The sequence below is a fragment of the Echinops telfairi genome, unplaced genomic scaffold, assembly GCF_000313985.2.
Source record: "Echinops telfairi isolate 266 unplaced genomic scaffold, ASM31398v2 ScPeMD7_7404;HRSCAF=8442, whole genome shotgun sequence".
Classification (NCBI taxonomy): domain Eukaryota; kingdom Metazoa; phylum Chordata; class Mammalia; order Afrosoricida; family Tenrecidae; genus Echinops; species Echinops telfairi.
Genome location: NW_022111304.1, coordinates 141,208 through 151,302, shown reverse-complemented (window position 1 = coordinate 151,302; position 10,095 = coordinate 141,208). Strand labels below are relative to the sequence as shown.

General features: G+C 34.8%; 1 pseudogene; it reads left to right on the top strand.

Moving 5' to 3' along the window:
• The first annotated feature begins 1,818 nt into the window (after window positions 1–1,818).
• LOC101656673 lies at window positions 1,819–2,763 on the top strand (annotated as a pseudogene).
• Window positions 2,764–10,095: the final 7,332 nt, after the last annotated feature.

Here is a 10,095-nt window from a genome sequence, read left to right as displayed (position 1 = left end):
ATATGATCTTTTTTTAGAACTATGGCTACACAAATATTCTCAAGGTTCTGGTATTATACATATCTCAAGACAGGGGAAAATAAAATCACAAGAAAATGTCTTATTCCTATGTGCTATATTTAACAATTAGTAAAGGTTAGAAGATTTGGAGCCTCAGAGATATAATTTTCAAGTTTGGAATCTATAGGAATTTACCAATATAATTGGGAATAAATGAAAAGTAACTCATCTATTTATTCATCTTTCCTAGAATCCAGCCTTAACTTTTACTAATAAAAATGTTGAACAAATAAAGATAGTGATATTCATAAAGTTAGAAGTAGGCGCTTTGGTGACACTTGTGATTTGCAATCAGCTACAAACCTAAATTTTGGTAGTTCAAGACTACCTCCATCTCTGTTGAAGAAAATGTCTGGAGGTCTGATCCTGCAAAATGTCTAGCTAAGACAGTCCTATGCAATGTTCTACTCGTAACACCTGGTCTTCCCATGAGTGGGGGATGACTAAAAAACTACAAAATCTACAACAGTAGAAACGAGTAAGTAATGCAACAAGGAAAATGAGGAAATGCACTTGATCAAATATTAGGTCAAATACAGTGCATGAATTAAGACAGTTTTGTACATAATTAGAGTGATACACATTTATCTTTTATCCTTGACTGTCCATATCTGAGTTATGTTAGCTTAATTCTGATCCTGTTCCCTTCTCAAATAGGTACTTTGACAATAATTTATATGGGATATTGACATATACGTTTTTCATCCTAATAGGAATACTGTCTTCATTAAACCAAGCATTCAGGTACATGTGCACCAACAATTACCATACACTGATTATAGGTGGGACTCTAAAGATGATGACTGCCATTCTCTAGGAATAAATATATACATACTTTTTCTCTCCGTTCTTCAACTTGTGTCACTTGTAAAATGGAGATCATGAGCCCCTTTGCCTAAGACAATCACCAGCTACAAATGTAATATAAATAGAACATTGCTAGGAATTTGGCAAGATACTTAGAAATGTTTGCTTTTATAATAATATATCATAAAATATTATTAAAATTAAGCATACTGTATTAAATAATATGACGATGAATGACAAGACAGATTAGAAAGACTTACAACGTAGAATAAAATAGAAATTTTATTTTATTCTACCTTGAATAATAAATGCAAAATATATGAATAAAAACTGTGAATTTGAAAAAGGGAGAAGGGTAAGTATGCAGTGTCATAGTAAGGAGATTTAGTAATTTAATCATGACTTTTCTGGGGAGCATTGCAAAATATGTCATACAAATGTGTTACAAACTGAGCCAAACTAATTTAAAGCATGAGAGTATACTTTTTATATGCTTCCACAGTACACTCATTATACTCAATGTTGTTTCAAAATATGATCAAATTGTGCAGCAAAACCATCAGGCTGTATCTAAGGAGTAGATGTCATTTGACATTTTAAAGGGGCATGTAAAATTACATATTTATATGTGTAGGGGCCAAAGAACCTAAATTAGAAGTTAAAATATTAAATTCATTATTATGAAATGACAGAAGAATCATGCAAATGGGAATTATAATACATTTTTTAAATTCAATGTCTCATTTGCTCACTCTGTCTGTATAAATATCTTAGTGAGTTTAGCTCAGCAAAAATGGAAAATATATTCTTTGGACCATCAGATGACACCAGTGTGTGTTGCATAAGTTGATATGAAAGTGTTCATCGTTAGCAGATTTTGACACTGAATCCTACAGTTCAAGTCTCTCTGATACTTTGTTCAGAGGTATGGCTTAATCTTGAAATTCAATAATGAGAAATCACACAGCAGTAACAACATTCATTCTTCTGGGACTGACAGAAGATCCTCAACTTCAAGTTTTACTGTTTATGTTTCTACTTACCACCTACATGTTGAGTGTAGCTGGAAATATGACCATTATTATCATCACCATATTAGATCTGCACCTTAAAACACCAATGTATTTCTTCCTCCAGAATTTCTCTTTTCTGGAAATCTCATTTACAACTGCCTGTGTTCCAAGATTTCTGCACAGTATATCAACTGGAGACAGAACAATAACCTACAATGCATGTCTCAGTCAACTTTTTTTTACAGGTCTCTTTGGAGTTACTGAATTTTTCCTTTTGGCCACCATGTCTTATGATTGGTAGGTGGCCATCTGCAAACCCTTACATTATATGACCATCATGAGCAGCAGAGTGTGCAAAGCAATGGTGATCTGCTGTTGACTGTCAGCATTTATGATTATTTTCCCACCGTTTAGCTTATTTTTGAATCTGGAGTTCTGTGACTCTAATTCCATTGATCATTTTGACTGTGATGCGCCTCCTTTGCTGAAAATCTCATGCTCAGACACGTGGCTAGTTGAGCGGATGATTGTAGTCTGTGCTGTACTGACTTTCACCATCACTCTGGTACGTGTAGCTCTCACCTATGCCTACATCATCAAGACCATTCTAAAATGTCCTTCTGTTCAGCAAAGGAAAAAGGCCTTCTTTACCTGTGCCTCCCACATGATTGTAGTCTCCATGGCTTATGGCAGCTGCATCTTCATCTACATCAAACCTGCAAAAGAAGAGGTGGAGATTAATAAAGGTGTATCCGTACTCATTTCATCCATTTCACCAATGTTGAATCCTTTTATATACACCCTGAGGAATAAGCAAGTTAAACAAGCCTTTATTGATTCACTCAAAAAATTGCATTTCTCTCAAGGAAATAAAGTATACTGAAGCTGATAAATCACGTTAAAAGATGAATATCTCCTTCATAATTTTCATAAAGCTGATAAACAGAGTTATGATTACTTATCCTATAGAATAATCAGGTTGACTCCATAATCATTTCATTATTGTTTGTCTAGTCAATTCTTTATGGAACAATTAATTTCTTTTTTAACAAAGCTCTATGGTACATGAGACCTACCACCTTTAACCTTTTCATGGTTAAATCACATTTCAAATATATAACATATATGCAGGCAAATCACCATAAAATAAAATGTTTTGCCTGTATTTTTAAAATAAACAAACATTTAAAAATTTATAGTAAAATAACAAAAGGTAAACAAAATATTAAGTGGAAATATAATTTAAATGCTATGCTTGCTGCAAAATAACAGGATATGGATAATAACAGAAATCTAGAACAACAAGGCATCAACAAGAAATAATTTTTAGATAGTAAGAAAGAGGAAACAAGACATTTAGTTAACTAGAAATTAAATAAAATTATATATCATAACAGGAAAAGATGCACTATTAGTAATCACAGATAGGCAAATTAGAACTTTGATATAATGATCCATTCATCAATTTGCACAAAATAAATATTCAATAATGTAAGGTGTAGGCAATTATGCAGAGAATTTAGTACCACCTGCGCTCTGTTTGAAAACCTTAGAATTAATTAGTTATCGAAATAACTATACAATAACTAATCAAAAATGCATATGACCTCAACAGGAAAGTTTTCATCAAGGAAATTATGGCATCCCTATGGTTGCTAATAAGCCTCCAATATATTTTTATCCCTATTCATTCTAGTTGTAAATAACTGGAAGCACCAAATAATGATTCCTTTTGTAATGTGTAAATTAATCAGGATTATGATATAAAATGTTGCATTGACCATACGATATGGAAAGTGATATTATAGAACTATACTGAGGTACACATGTTTAAATGAATTTTAATAATTATACATACAACCATTATGCCATTTATAAAAAAACAACAAAACATTTTACTTGCTGACCATAAACATATGACCGTGGGATGAAATTTATTTTAAAAGCAATTTTCCACCCGGAACAGGAAGTCTTAGAAGCTCAATGCATATTTGAAGACTAGTTTAATGAAAAATTATTGAGTGGTCAACAATATATAAGACTGGATTTGTAAACGGGTTAAATTCTGTGGGTATAAGTAGAAAGGAAAAACAGTGCCTTTACTGGGGTAAAGGAGGTGGGGTGCAGACCACCCCAGGTGACACTGTCAGAGAAGGTAACATGAAAATGCTGGCCTATCATCTTTTCTAAGTGTTTCAAGTGAAATGCATTTTTAGTAGAAAGATTCTTGAAGTTATTTATAAAAACGAAACCACTTTTCATAATCCTAATTTATGTATATCAATATGCTTACAAGGCTAAACTCATATGCTAATTTATTTTTGAACTTTCAGAACTGTCATCATCACTAAATGGCTATGATATTTTGAATTACATGGTCTTTATTTCATTCACTACAAGCCCCGGATAGAGTTTTTGATGCTGCCAAGTGTTTTCATAATCTCTGAAAGTTCAGCTGTCTTAGCTAAAATCTGGTGGCATTATTTGTGAACCTATATCAACAACTTGTCTTCCAGAATCAAGTAGTAGTTGAAAGGAAACAAGGAGAAAAATATAAAAAGGCTACTACTCACTGATTAATCATATTGTAACTAATAATATTGTAACTCAATGCACACATTTTAAAAACCATCCCGTTATTAGCAGTCATATGATCTAATAAAAATCACATTTCATCAATTTACAACTATATTACATATTACTCTAGGATTAACATTGATGATAAACCATACTAAAGACCCAATAAGGTCTGCTATCAGAAGTGATCCATAGGTGGGGAGGAGACACGATGAGTTACTGCACACAGGGACCTCAAGCCTACAGATTCCGCTGTATCAGGATACAGATTGTATAAGTTTAACCAGTGATTTTGGAAGACAAATGAGCAATGTATAAGCCAATAATATTCATCTGTTTTCTAAGTCCAATTTTGGCAGGTCCTATGGCCTGTATTTGATTTTTCCATCTAGTCTCCCTTTAGAAGGAGGCTGGGTACCATAGCAGGTGAGGTGTTGGACTGCTGACGCGAGAATCAGCAGGTTGGAAGTGGGAACTGTACTGCACGAGAACAATGGGAGTCCACTCAGAGAAAGAGTTTCAGTCTCAGAAACACACATCAACTATCTCCTGTTCTCTAACAGTCAGAATCTACTCAATTGCAGCAGGGAGAGCCGCAATTTGCTTTTGGTCATAAGTGTAAAAGCACTCAACGAGTTACATTGTTTCTTTATTTTCAGGAATTTTTTTCACCAAACTGTTTTATTGGGAGCTAATACAGATATCCTATCATTACATAGTTCAATCACATCAAGTAGCATTGTACAATTACTATCATAATCAGTTTCAAAACATCCTCCTCTCCCTTGAACCCCTAGACATCAGTTTCCCTTAATGCGTGCCCCCCCCCCCCAAAACACACACACACTATCCCTCAAGAACCCTTATTCGACTAGCTATCTCAATAGGTTCATCAATCCTGGGTTTCATATACTGAACAACAGAAAATCATGAAAAACAATTTTCATGAGGTTTTCCCCAGTGACAAACTACACCTGAAATAAACCCCAATATAAAAAAAAAAAAAAAACACAGAAAATGTTCAAAAGCAGATCAGGCCCAATGTGCATCAGAGAGGGGTATTAATGGACAAAGTTTTAACCATTCAAATCAGGTTTATCAGGATCTCTTCTAGTCGTCTCTCCAATGCCCTCTGTTTGGTAGCCACAATGGAGGGATAGGAAGAAAGTGGCTACCAAACAGAGGGCATTGGGCCTGATCTGCCTTTAGCACCCTGTAGATAATTTGTGGTAGAGAGTCTTATCGATAATCTCCCTGGAGCATAAAAATCTTCTGTTAATATCGCCATTGATTAGCCTCTGGTACTAATCTCTTAAAAACACTGTTGAGGGAAGAATATTGGGCAAATGTAGGATAACTTCAAATCGCTATAGCTGAAGCATTCACTTGTACAGAATAAATCCTTTCATGGCTGGACACTATTTGCAGAAACAATGGGAGCTGGTTGTCAAGGAAATTTTACAATAACTGAGGACAGTCACAGCTTTGCCAGAATAATGTATATCTTAATATAGCATATAAGGCATTAGTGTAGTAAGTCAATGATTGTCCGGCTACCAATAGTTCAATAATCAATAGTTCAGTTATTTCATCTGTTTTTTCTTTCTCCAAAGACCCTGAATTTTTTCTGTCTTAAATCCTCAGGTTATGAGTGTGTTTGAGGTAGAGTCCCATTCATCTGGAGTTTCAGCATCAGATCCCTCTGGTGCAGCCATTGGAGTGCATTGGGCACCTTGAAGGTCCAGGATTTAATGCCCCAGTGTTATATGGCACTTGGTGTGGGTCTAGGATGTGCTACAAACTCAGGCCAATGTGGCTTATTCAGTGTTTATTAACAATGATCCTCCCCACATAGGGTCCTTAAATATATTTTTTTGTCATTTTTCTCCCCACCTGGAGGACAGCCTCCCCCTTTTTCTACCAACAGTCATATACTTGCGTTCCTCAAGATATGTTATCCATAGTTGCATACTCCAGATGGTCGAGTGCCTTTGCATAGTCAATAAAACACAAGTAAAAATCTTCATGTAGTCTCTGTTTTCAGACAAGATGCATCTTCACTCATGACACTCTCTCTGGCTTGAATTTCTGGCAGCTTACTGTTGATGTATTGCTGCAACTGTCATTGAATGATCTTCGGCCAAATTTTATTTGCAAGTGGTATTAATGACATTGCTTGATAATTTCCACATTCTGTTCGGTCACTTTTCTTACAAATGAGTGCAAATAAGGACACAAAAATATCTTCCAGTCAGTTGGACAGGTAGCTCTTTTGCCAATTTCTTGGCATAATAAGTGAGTTCTTCTATTGCTTTATCAGCTTGTTGAAACATGTCAATTAGTATTTTGTCAATTCCTGGCCTCATTGAAACGTGTCCTTCTCAGACTCCTGATTCTTGATCATATGATATCTCTTAAAATGGTTGATAATTTGTTGTTAATTTGAGAGAATGATGAGTGAAAGGGTGGAGTCTGGCCTGTCAATCAGGTCATAGCCAATGATGCTTCTGTAGGGGCATGGCCTTCTCCTGAGGATTCTGGGAACTCCTGCATTCCTCCTTGGAGGCAGGAGATGCTCTCTCTCTCTCTGCTCACTCCTGGGAGACAGTGCAGTTGGCAAGCCACATGGAGACAGGCTGACAGCAGCCAGAGCCTCGGGGCTGGAGAAGCAACTTGGAGAACTCTGCCAGCATTGAGATGCTTACAACACCACTGGATCCACAAGACTTCCCACACCCTGGCCTGTGATCTTCCTGCATGTGTTTCCTGAGTCTGTGTAGGACTTTATAAATTGGTATCGGTCATCGGGGCTAATACTGGACTTATGGTCTTGATCGGAACCGGGCTGGGATGCTTTCTTAATGTACAATTATTCCTTATATAAAGCTCTTTCTTATACACAGATGCATGCTTATAAATTTGTTTCTCTAGCTACCCAGACTAACACATATATCATGCTTAGTAAAGACTAGGAAAAAAAAGAAGAGGACCCTTGATGAAATGAGAGGCTTATATCAAGGAGATGGCTCCAACATTGATAGAGGTAGTTAAGTTCCAACACCCTGGGTCAGGCTATTCTAGAGGTTCTCTTTACTCATAGACCTGCAGAATCAGATGAACCCAGGATCAGCAAGTCAGATGGCAGAGGAAAACAAATCCAAGGTTGACAGATAAGTTGGTTAGCTCCTGACTACTTTCGGTAGCAGTAAGAAATACAGCAGGCAAGTTTTTGAGTCTCTGGACATACATTTTGCTTTTTTATTTATTTTCTGACTTTGAAATTCCCTTTTGCTTCTTTCTATGATATTATTGATGTCGTCCCTCATCTCATCAGGTCTATCATTAATTTTCAAGGCAATTTATCTGTTCTTGATATGCTCTCTAAAACCATGTGTGTATATTCAAAATTTTATTTTAGTGTTCATTGACTTGTTTTAATTTTAGTCAACTTTAATCTGATCCTTCAATATGAGTAATTTATGGTCTGTTCCATAGTCAGCTCCTGGATTCAAATTGGCTGCTGATATTGAGCTTCCTCATTGTCTCTCATGCAGCTGTAGCCAATATGATTACAGTACTGTCTAATCCATCTGGAGAGATTCATGTGTAAGTCATCAGATATGTTGTCAAAAAAAACGGTACAAGCATTAAGAAGCCATTAATCTTGTAAATTTCTATCATGTGATATCTAGCTTGTTTCTATCAACAAGGCCATATTTTCTGACTACTACCCCTTCTATTTTTTCTAACTTTTGTATTTCAAGTATCCATAATATTTAATGCATCTTGATTGCATGATTGATTAATTGCATACCAAAGAAATTGGTAAAATTATTAAATTCCTTCACCACTAACCTTTGTCTGTTCATTAATTTGATTATAGTAATTGAACTTCTTTTAGGCATATCAGTATTGTCCTAATACTGATGGTATTGCAGATTGATTTAAGGCTGATATTAAATGTTCTTTTCGACAAAGCACTGGCATTCCTCTTGGGTTGTCATTCTAGGCATACTAAGCCATAGGGTGGTCTGATTCAAAATGGCCAGTGCCAGTCCACTTCAGCTAATTCATGCTTAGGATAATGGTCCTTATTCCAGTTTTTTCTGACAACTGCCACGTTTCCTAGATTCATACTTCATGCATTTCCTGTGCCTATTATTAATGAATGCTTGCATCTGTTTCTTCTCATTTTGAGGCATGCCTCACCAGCAAATGAAGTTCCAGAAAACATTACTACACCCATATAATTCTTTGACTCGACTTTGAGAAGGTAACCCATTGGCAATCGCATTTTGAGTGCATTTCAACTTGAGGAATTAATTTTCTGCAATGTTGTCAATCTGACAATGTTCTGGAGCTATTCATAAGGTTCTGAGTGGCTAATCCTTCACAAGTGGACAGCTGATTCCTTCTCTTAGTCTGCTGTTGGAAGTTGGAATGGAAGCTCCATTAAAACTTGTTCACTTTTGGTGAACCTGCTATATTTGAAATACCTTGTGACATTGTTTCCAGCATCACAACACACAAGCCACCAGAGTATGATTATCTAGCAGGTAAGTGGTGGATTTGTGAACCAGATGATTAAATTATCTGAGCATAAGTGTTGGCATAGGCAACTGATCCATATGGTACATATGAAGAGTAAACTTGTGATCATACTTTAATAAGTATCAAACTATAAAGCAATTTATATATACACAAAAGATTAACTATAAAATTTGTTCTAAGACTGACACTTTACATTAACAAATAGATGATTTCATACCTATAAAAGTAATGAGATAAAGCTTTATATTTAAGCAAATCAATAAGTTTAACAGTAATATTCAATAGCATTAAATATGACAAGGTTGAGCATTAATAAACAATCATAAGCATAAAATAAGATAGTCTCATTAGTATATACATTAATTAGCATGCTAAAAAGATTAAATTTTCATAATGTTAGTTAAAAACATCTGTTAAATCATTGACTTTTATATTAAATCACACTTTGTTTTTCCATAATTTTGAAAATATATCCACTCTGAATACTAACAATCACATAAGGAAAATGTATAGTTCAAAGAAATGTGGGATTTCTTATTCAGTTAATAATTGACATTTTATAAAAAGAAATACTTGCAAAATAAGTATCTGCACTTTTGAAGATTAGACTCTCTTGGAATATTTTATGCATATTTTATGTTGGCAAAAGTTTATATATTTAATGATTTCCAAGACAGAATTTTTAAATAAAACAAGGAACATTATTTATTCATTTAAGAGGTTTACATACTCCAAATATTTGTATTTTATAATATAATTAAACCTCTCATTTATTTTACCCTAAAACAGCACATGGAAAAATAGAAATGTGCAATTTTATATTTCTTATGTACAAAGGCATTCATATTGAAGAAAACAAAGATGTAATCGATGGAATGAATTTATTTTCTAAGATCAGGCAACCAAAAATCATCCAAATAATTAAAAATTAGGCATATTTGTAAACTGTTGTCACGACATGCCATTGAATCAGTTCCAACTGATAGCGAGCCTATGTACAACATAAGGAAACACTGGCAGGTCCCACTGTATCAATTTATCTCAAACGTGTTTCTTTTACGTATTCCTGTTAATTATATCAATAGTC